The sequence below is a fragment of the Ambystoma mexicanum genome, chromosome 9 (genome assembly GCF_040938575.1).
Source record: "Ambystoma mexicanum isolate Mex_15411 chromosome 9, UKY_AmexF1_1, whole genome shotgun sequence".
Taxonomy (NCBI): domain Eukaryota; kingdom Metazoa; phylum Chordata; class Amphibia; order Caudata; family Ambystomatidae; genus Ambystoma; species Ambystoma mexicanum.
The window spans coordinates 1,398,620,441-1,398,630,508 of record NC_090931.1 but is presented as its reverse complement, the minus strand read 5'-3'; positions in this window follow the sequence as shown (position 1 = coordinate 1,398,630,508).

The window sequence follows — 10,068 nt, the reverse complement described above, 5'->3', positions numbered from 1 at the left end:
ATCATACACATCTCTCTCATTTCTCCTCATAGGGCTATACCATACATCATCTGCTGCAATACCATGGGAATCTACTATTGGGTCTAAATTAACATTGTCCTCATTGTTCAGGAAATCAGCATTTCTTTGTGACCTCAATGATATGTGACTAGATCAATTTAAATCAATCACATCCATACTTTTTGCCGTCTTTGAATATGATAACAAAATAAACAAAAAAGACATATCAACAATCATTCTAATATACATTGTAAATCCAAAGTTTTCTTCTTCTTAAAAAATGTCAACTCCTGATTTGCATACACACCCCTCTTTTCTACAGGAATGAACTGTGAATCCTTAGGGCATACTTAACTTGGAGGGCACCGGTATCCCTTCGTACGTGGCCGATATGGACACAGCTCTTGCTGCCCTGCACCTTCATAGCAGTTGGAGTTGCAAAAATCACTTAGTGCAGCCCATGGAAACACTTCTCATTCCAGCATTGCACAAACGTATGGATAACAATCTGATCCCCGGGGAACAATAGTGGCTTATGCAGATCATCAGATTATTTGCTGCTTCCTCCTGTAGTCTGTTGGTGACAATACACAACCAGGGAAGATATAATTCTGACACTTTTGGTTAAACCCTAAGGTACTTCCCAAACTCCTCGCCAAGGACCTCTGCTGACTTGTGTGCATCTGATGCTGTGTATACAGGTGAGAGCGGTGTGTATAATCTACGGCCGTCACAATCTCATTGTAAAGACCGCAGGGAGGGTCTGTACTTCTGCTCTCTATATGGCAGAGGAGAGGCCCAGAGGACCCCAGCCAAGATTCTCTATTATTGGTACATGGTCGAGCAATCAAGGCCTAGCTTCTCGGGAGGTGATGCAGGCTGGTTCTTAAGTACAGTGTAGTCGCCAAGCACCCACAAAGGAATGTCCACACACTGTATTAGTTAAAACACAGTCTTTATATAATTAATATTCAAGGTTATGTACAATATCACAATAACTCACTTTGCACTCGGTTATCTATAATAGCAAATCTATACAGTTCTATGTGGTACCACAATTACTATTCACTCTCTTTAAAGTGCATCAACTGTACGGTTAAATGTCACACAAATCAGTTGTAAAGGAAACCAATAATAGATATAAGAGGAAAGCAGTTGGTTAGAACAATAGGCAGAATACTGGCCCTGCTACCTAGACACAGCTCTGTGTTGAGATCCGCCCATCGGGGCAACCTGTAAAGTAAAGATATATCACAAGCCCCGTCCATATATTGTTCACCAGAATCTTTCTAATAGTTCAGCAACCCCAAAGTACCTGGTGTTGTAGAGTTCCTTGTCGGGAAATCGACAGCCCTTCTTGAGTGCATTCCCTTTAAAGCAGGAGCCACAGGTCGTCGAACGTCCGGCGATGAACACTGTGAACTACGGCGGTGAAGTGCCAGCTTCGTTCCTAGCGGTGTTCGTCAACGGGGAAGCGTAAGTGTCCTGCAAGGAAGAGGCGTGCGGGGCACCTCGATGTCGATAGTTCTGGACCAAAAAGAGTTTGAAGAACTGGGGCCCAACAAGGGCGTTGAGTTGTCGGCGTCTCTGTGGTCTTTGGGTGGCGGGAAACCCTCCAGCGGATGCTCCTCGGCGCGTTGTCAACCTGGCCTTCTCCGGCGGGAAAAGGCGGGCCGTGGTGCGGATGAGCGCATCCGTGAATCGAAAGTTCTTAGGCAACGGGAGCACGGCGACTCCGGTTGGCAACGGCAGTCGTTGACGGTGGCGGACAACAGTTCGGGCTCTTCTCTTTGGGATTCCGCGGCAGTCCCTGTCTCCGGTCGGCAGCGCGTCAAACACCAGAAACTAGACATCCACAACAAGAAGTGCATATTCATTACACACTCCATTCACCCAGGTCCCACCCACAGGGCGTACCCACAACATACAGTTGTTGGGAAGGCTCCAGCCAGTCTGGTCGGCCCTTCCCCACACTACCATATATGGCGCTTCCACCCAACAACCAGTCAGGGGGAAGGGACAGAGTCAGGGCTTCCCGGGACTTTGGGAAGATCAAGGTAACAGGCGATGGAAGGCAAGAGGCCACGGGGGCCATCTTTTCTCCATCAGGAATCTACCGATTCCAATGACAGGGCCTGGGCATCCCAAAATGGAGGACGCTCGGGGCACCATTCAATTCAGCACGGAGCTGCCACCAGCCCGTACTCTGCTCTGTGGGCCACACACAGGTGCCCAAAAACATACACTAGGGGCACAGGGTTGTACCCCCACCCATGGGTGCCATAAGGGTATCCCATAGGTCTGTTCACCAAAACCAAAAGAGAGAGCTGCACCGCCAGGAGTGCCACATGAACTCCTGCGCAGAAAACACGACAGAACACATGATAAAAGGCAGTAAAGGACAAGGATATGGAGGCCCTGTCCCTCCGATGCATTTCCAGCATCACACTCATGAGGCCTAAGGTGGTGCTCTTTCCTTTGGTAATTCCTCAAATAAAACAAAACCAAAGGTAGACCATGTATCCATGGTTTACTTAAATCACTACCCATTTTTGCCAACCGGACCTTAAGAACCCCCCATTTAACCAATGATTGCATTGGCCTGTGAGTGGTATACTGAACACAACCTGTGCTTGATTCCCAAGAGTGAAGTGATTTCTGAGAACAAGGCATTAAAAATGTGGGTTCCATTGATGGACTTCAAGACCTCACAAATTCCCCACTGTGGAAATACCTCCCTCAAAAGAAATGTTCCTGCAGACTTAGCATCATGGTGAATGCGGAGACCAAACTCAAGCCATTGAGGGAATGGGAAAACGACTACTACTATAAGGTACCGGTAATTGTCACATCTCACAAGCATATCGACAAAGTCAATATGGAGTTCCTGAAATGGCCCAGAGGGCCTAGGCAAAACCCCCGCCCCCTTACAGACTTCATGGTGTTTCCAGGAATTAATTCCATACAAACTATGCAGTTTCCTACAAATCTACTTACCTGTTCCTGGAGGTTTGGTATGAACCATTCCTCCTGGAGCTTAGCTGCAATTTGTTGCTGTAGAGCCACAAGAAGCAGTTCTACAGGCATTCGTACCGTCTCCGTCAGCGCCTGTCTCCACAGCAAATCTGTGGGTGAGAGGGCACATCCTCTCTTTGCCCTAAGGTGCTGTTCCTCTTTAGGTGCTTTTCCTTGCATATCTATGATCTGAAGCACAGGGACTGCAGTGTACAGATCTGGCAACTGTACCTGCTGGGACACAATTTCCAATTTCTGGGACTCTGTAAATGGCAAATATGTGGCTTCTTTCGCCGCCCTGTCTGTGTTATCATTTGAAAGTGCTATTGCATTAGTATGATTAGTGTACGCAGCGCACTTTCCGGTTCCTAATTCTGTGGACAGGGTTAGCACTTCGAAGACTCTATTTAGCAGCACAGCATGCTAGTCCGGGTCCCATCAGCTCTCCTGCACCATCTTCTCTGCCACCTTGATAACCCTGAATGCACAATAGAGGTTACATACGCAGAGTCAGAATAAATAGTGACCACCTTCCCCTTGCTCATTTCCAGCACCTCTATAAGCACCACTAGTTCTGCCGCTTGTGTGGCGTTATGAGAAGGCAACCGTTTCATCAGTCTGACCTGAATTCCCCATCCATAAGGCCAACAACAGCTGCACCCATATGCCTCTCACTAGTGTCCTGATTGATTGTTGAGGACTCATCAACAAAAAGTACCTCACCTGCCTCCGGAGCATCCCCTTCTCCCTCATATGTTGCACAATCATGGACAATGTCATCAGGTGTCACTGGCTCGGCTACAAATGTCACAGGATTGACTATGTGACACTGTATGGGATGTATGGATGCATTTGATAGAATAACCTCATACCCTGAAACTCTCTGGGTCGTCAAAGTCGACTTGGATTTTCCAATATTGCAAATACCTCACGCTCCACGTACAATGTCACTGGAGAACCCATGGTAATGGTGCACCCCTCTACGCATTTCTCATCAGTGCCTAAGAGGACCACCCTGTTCTTCTTGATAACTACTGCTTCTAAGAGAATCGTAACAATGATGCCTGGTGTTACCACTGGCAGCACAACAGGCCGAAACAATAACTCAATTGGTACCTGCCATGTCGGATCTCTGTTTCCCGGGACCTAACTTAACAAACAAAATTATTACCCCATAAAGAAACAAAATTGAATGCACAGGCATCCCCCTTATCGGGCTATCACTACATTATGCATGCAAACACACCACTTCTCTTACTACTACAACAAAGGAGTGATACATTTTGTGTACCTACCTTAATACGTAGATCTTCAGTGTAAGGAACTGACAGGACAGCCCCAGAGAATCCCTGTGTGCCTGTTGTTTTGCCTGGCAAGGGAAGCTCACCTTCCTTGATACACGATTGTGTAGCCCCTGTATCAACTGTGATTGAAACCTTTTGGTCACCTCCCATTCACAGGATACATATAAAATTGTAACATTGTGCTAACTTTGCTGCCCCCCCCTTCACAAATATGGCACACACAATGTGAACCCCTCTTCCTCAGTGGGACTTTTTTTGCCCATCCAAACACAGTGCTGGGCAACTGAAAGAAACGTGCATGCCCTGGTATGGTATTCGATACAGGGTCTGGCCAGTCGGGGGCTGGCTATCCAGTAGAGGATGAGGCCCACCCCCCCCATCCTGAGTAGAAGTGACATGGTCACTGGGCGTGCCACAGTCACATGCCCCATTATATAAAAACGTGACTCTTATTCATTCCACACTGGCTTTGACGTGTTCCACAAAGTTAGGAACCCAATAGTTTTAAAATATATATATATATGTATATATATATATATATATATACATGCATATATATATATTTTCTTTTTTTTTCAATTAAATCAAACTTTCACGGACCTACAGACCTCTCTTTGGAACAATACTTGTGAATTAAGTCTGTGTGATACACCTTACACCTTAAGGCAGAGGTCTTCAAGCTGGGGGTTCGGGTGGGGGGGGCAGATTCTTTAAGAAGGGATTAAAATGACTGTTTTTAATATAAAAAAAAGATTAAGGTGACTGATTTTAACAGAGACTATAAGCAGTAGAAAACCTGATTATATTTTAAAGAACCTGCTTCCCCCTCTCCTCTGCCCCCCAGACAGGGGGGCAACCTCTAGGTGGGTGGTACCCAGAAACATAATTTTAACAGAAAGGGGGAGGTCTCAGTATGGAAAGGTTTGAAGACCACTTCCTTAAGGAGACGCTTAAAACACATTGCCAAATTTCATTTGTAGGCCTAAAGTTACCTGCACACATTGCCTTTTCTTCATTTGGGCAAAAGTATGAAAAATGGATGCTAGGATAGTTGAAGTTCAAAACCAGCTCCAAGGTTCACACCTTTTAGCCATCAGTTTAAGTGTGGGGCACTTGCTTTGAGCCACCTCTATGATTTATTTTTGTTTGTATTTATTAGTGTTTGGTTTACCAGAAACCTTTCACTTAAAATACAAGAATCAAATGCAACAATCAAATTTAAACATAATCAAGAGCCACAAATCCATCATTCTCTAGCATAAAGAAAAAGGTGAAAAGAACACATGATACCAGATTTAAACAAAATCATCAACCCACAGTCTACAATTATTTGGCTTCCACCAGAACAGGCATTTGAAGGCCCCCGAAGTCCCATAACACTTTGAACATAATTCTTGTCCTGCATTGCGTAGATGTAACAACAAAGGACTTTATGGATCCGTCATCCTGGGATGCAGCCCGGTTACGGCCCTTCATACAACCGAGCCCATAACAAAGGGCCCTTGTATTTACTAGGCCTACCTCAGGAAAGATTGTCCATAAATTTAAGCCAGGCAGTAGCTTGGGACACACTTTCACCGCTTATGAGCCCGAACCACCTTTCGTCTGGTGACAACGAGGCAAAGTTATTAAGAATTTTGCCCAGTTGTAGTGTTCTCTTCTCTGTGAGCCCCAGGCAGCACAGCATTAAGTGGTAGAGTGAATCTTTAGTGTCTGCTAATTTGCCTCCAAACTCGGGTCTGGGTTCCCTGAATAGGGATTTACCGGGTCATTTCAACCTTGGAGGACCCGGTATTTACCCATTCAGGGAAGCCATCCCCATTCCCATTCGAGCCCCCATACGGCTCAATGGGAATGGGGAGGGAGCTAATAACGGGTCCATTATTAGCTCCCTGGTCCTTTAGCGGCTCCCGCTAAGGGACCTCGGAATGCGGCGGTAAGGGGTTAATGGGACCGGCAGCCTTACCAGCGCCGTTAACCCCTTACCGCCGCACTCAGCATGAGGCCCTAAATCTCATAAGTTTCGCTCGCATTGTACTACATGGGAACAATCTTAGATAAGTCGAAGTGGAGTTCCTTCGTCTATATTCCACCCTGAAATTGCAGTAGGACTTATACTGCTCCGTAGCCGAGATGGCGTCGACCCAATCTTTCCGCCATAAATTATTTTTAATGGTGTCAGGGTTTTTCAACAGGTCTACTTCATAAAATCCCAGCACCTTTAGTATTTTTGTGTAGGCTGAGGACCAGGCATTTCGAATAGGTACAGTCTTGGCCTCTATGATTTCATATTTGCTAGTTTTCATAGCCAATCCATGCTTATAATAGAAATCAACAAAAACACTTAGGAGGTCATTTTAAATTGACCGAAGCAGTAAAGGAAATCGTAAATGCTAGGCATAATGTGTTTATGCCTTGATCACGGTGTAAGAAAGGTACCAAGGGAGCAAGCAACCAACCTTCACTGTTCCATGTTCACACTTGGCTTCTCCGCAGGGATCCTATGGACTTAAAAACCGCAAGAACGATGGGTTCTGCTCCTGCGCCCACTAATCTTTTGGGTTTACGAACTGTGAAAACAGAAATAAAATATCGAGGCTGAGTACCCCAAAAGGAAATACACCGAACACGGGTTACAAAGGAACATACAAAGTACTTTATTCTCTACTGAATTCAATTACAAAAACAGAGCAAAGTCAGATAGCTATCGGCCCTCAGCACAACACAATGAACTCCAGCATGGTTCAGTGTGTTCAGTGAGAGGCGCCGTACATTAGAATGCATTCGCTTTTTATACATTTTGTGGGCACTATGTCCAGCCCCACTTCGGGTTAATATTCTACTTTATACATCACCAATTCTATGGTTCGTGCCGTGTCTCAAATAACCGCATATAACTGGTTTGTCTTTAATACATGTAACAACAAACGTATGCATTAACTGTGTATTCTAAAGTTTCATGCAGGCCTTCTTGAACATGAATACAATGTAATAAGACAGATGTTCTTCGTTCAGTATGCAAACACATTGGGCCTCATTACGAGTCCGGCGTTAACCAAGGCGGTAAAACCGCATGGTTAACGCCGGACTCGTATTACCATTCCGCCTCCGTGATTCCCGGAATTACCGCGGCATTACAACCCCGGTTTTCCGGGAATCACAGAGGCGGAATGGTGTAAATCCCCATTCCCATTGAGTCCTATGGGACTCGATGGAAATGGGGATCATGGAAACACCGGCAGCATCTCGTAATGCTGCCGGTGTTTCCTCGTCTGCCTGCATGCGGGAGGTGTTAAACCCGCAAGGTCAGACCTGGCGGGAACATCACCTCCCGCCTGCAGGGGTCGGACTCAGGCGGTCCGGAAACAACGGTGGCGGCGGGTTTACCGCCACCGTTATTTCCGGACCGCATCGGTCGTAATGAGGCCCATTATCTCAATATATGCTTGTGGATTAGTTTCGTGTGATCCCTTTAACCATAGGTCAACGAAGGACGAGGTCTCAGTTCATGACCTCAACAAGTGGCCTGCAGACAGATTACACATTAGCTATGTACAGAGGTCAAGGCGGCCATATTGTATTTTGCACTGACATTGTCCACCATTTTAGCTCACAGGGTGACTTTTACACAACAAATCCTAAAATGGCGGTTTGACCTAAAATGGCGGCCTACATAGATTAAAGGTCAGGACCTTGCAACAAAGATTTCTCTCGCAAGCGACTTTCGAGCAGCTTGGCGTAGGCCAATATTAATATATTTATTACAATAGGAGGCACAATATACTTTCTATTCTGACAAATCCTCCTTTTGGCCTATGCCAAGTGCTAAAAACTACTTTGAGTTTCCTTGCAAATAACTCCATGCATCATTATCCATGTACCCTGAATCACTATCAGAAATATCTATTGTCATTAGGTCTTTTGCTAAAATATGCTTTAATACGTATTATTTGGCAGTCTTATCTGGGGCATACACTTTATGTCCTATCGAACCTATCGCTTGTGCGCAACATCCCCCTAGTATCGAACACATACCAGGCAGACACTGAATACAACAACAAAGAACCAACAGAATTCCCAAAATAATTAATAAGACCAAAAGTACCTTCCAACCCCAAGATCGCAAGAAGTCCCAGAACCAAGCACTTAGATCCCAGTTTCCCTAGAGAACATGCACTTCGGAACTAAGGACATGCAGATTTTGTATTGCCTTGAAGATAGTTGCGGAGGAATCTGGTACGAAAACACAGCAAGCGGACCCCACTAATTTGCATACTCCACCACGCTCAGCTAGAATGACATCTAATGCCATTCGATTTTGAAGTGCTTCTAATCTTTTCGCCTTTTGTTCTAACGTCATATTGTAGAGTATGTCCGTGGTCCGGTTGATGGTTCTCTCCAGTACTCTCGCTAGTTTTCTAATATCTTCTGAATTCGCTATCTGCCCCCAAAATGGCACAACTAATTTTGCTACATCTCCCAATACTTGTGCCGGGGTATCACCATTCTCATCCCGCCGTGAACGAGCCTTTGAAACTTCTTTTGTACTAGCTATAAACACCCCAGGTAACAGGATCCCTAAATAACAGGTTCCCTGCCAATCCCTGGGCAACCATGGGAATGCTACATTACCGCAGACAAAGTAGACAGGTTCGCCTACATACAAAGGTCTGTTTTCTCCAGTCAAATTTGCAACGTTGGCACAACCTAAAAATGTTCCCATTGACTGAGTTCCATTCCTCTGTATGCAAAAGGAAACTGAATCGGGGCTATGGTTAACAGTGTAAGAAGGAGGCATGGCATCCTTATTGCCTATCTGAGCCATTTTAAAAGAAATCAAAGATTGGAAAGGACGAGACAGTTTGTCAGAAGGCCTAATAGAAGCAACATTCAGTTTACTCCTATTTGCAAAAAGCTAGCATCCCAGGGGAGTCAAAACACGTTTCTCAAAATTATTCAAATTGGTGCCATCAAAGTTCCCTGAGACGCTATCATTCCATCGGCCAAAGAACAGTGCTCTAAGAGAAGCATAGCAGGCAGTTGTCAACGGTAAAGGATGAATATACCAACCTAGCCCCTTATCCCCGTGTTGCGGTAAATGCGAACAGACCCAGCAATTGGATTTATTAAAAATGGCATGTGTAGCATTCATGATAAGTAGTATCATTTTATTATGGTACCTTTGTCTGTGCTGGGAATCCCGAGGGGCTAAAGTGTGCAAATGTACAAAGGGAGTAGGAACAATGGGTGCATTTTCAGCAGGCAACAAAAGTTCTAAGGAATGAGTTTCCTCAAGGTACCATAATCCTAAAACAACAACTATAAGAAACCCAAATATCATTACAAAAATACAGCAATACGTTTTCGGGGCCCAGGCATTTTGTCCATTGTCACCCCCTTATTTACAAGTCCAATACGAGCGGCGGCGGTAGCGGGCATTTGCAGTTCTTCAGATGGAAACCCCAATGTTCATTGCTGGCGACCCCTCGGTCGCACGATTTGTTAGTCCTTCCACAACCCTAACCAACAGAATCCCCTTTCTCAAATTTGGGCAAAAGCAAGTCCTCGATGACTCTTTTCCTTCCTTGAATGCACAGCCGAACCATGCCGTATGTCTATCAGATGCACAGCATAACCGTGCCGTATGTCTATTTTCTCGAACGTAAGTGGTACCTGGCTGTTCCTGGTACTGATTGATCCGGAAACAATGTGTCGTCACTTCCCGTTGGAAGCAACGTGTCAGAGGCAA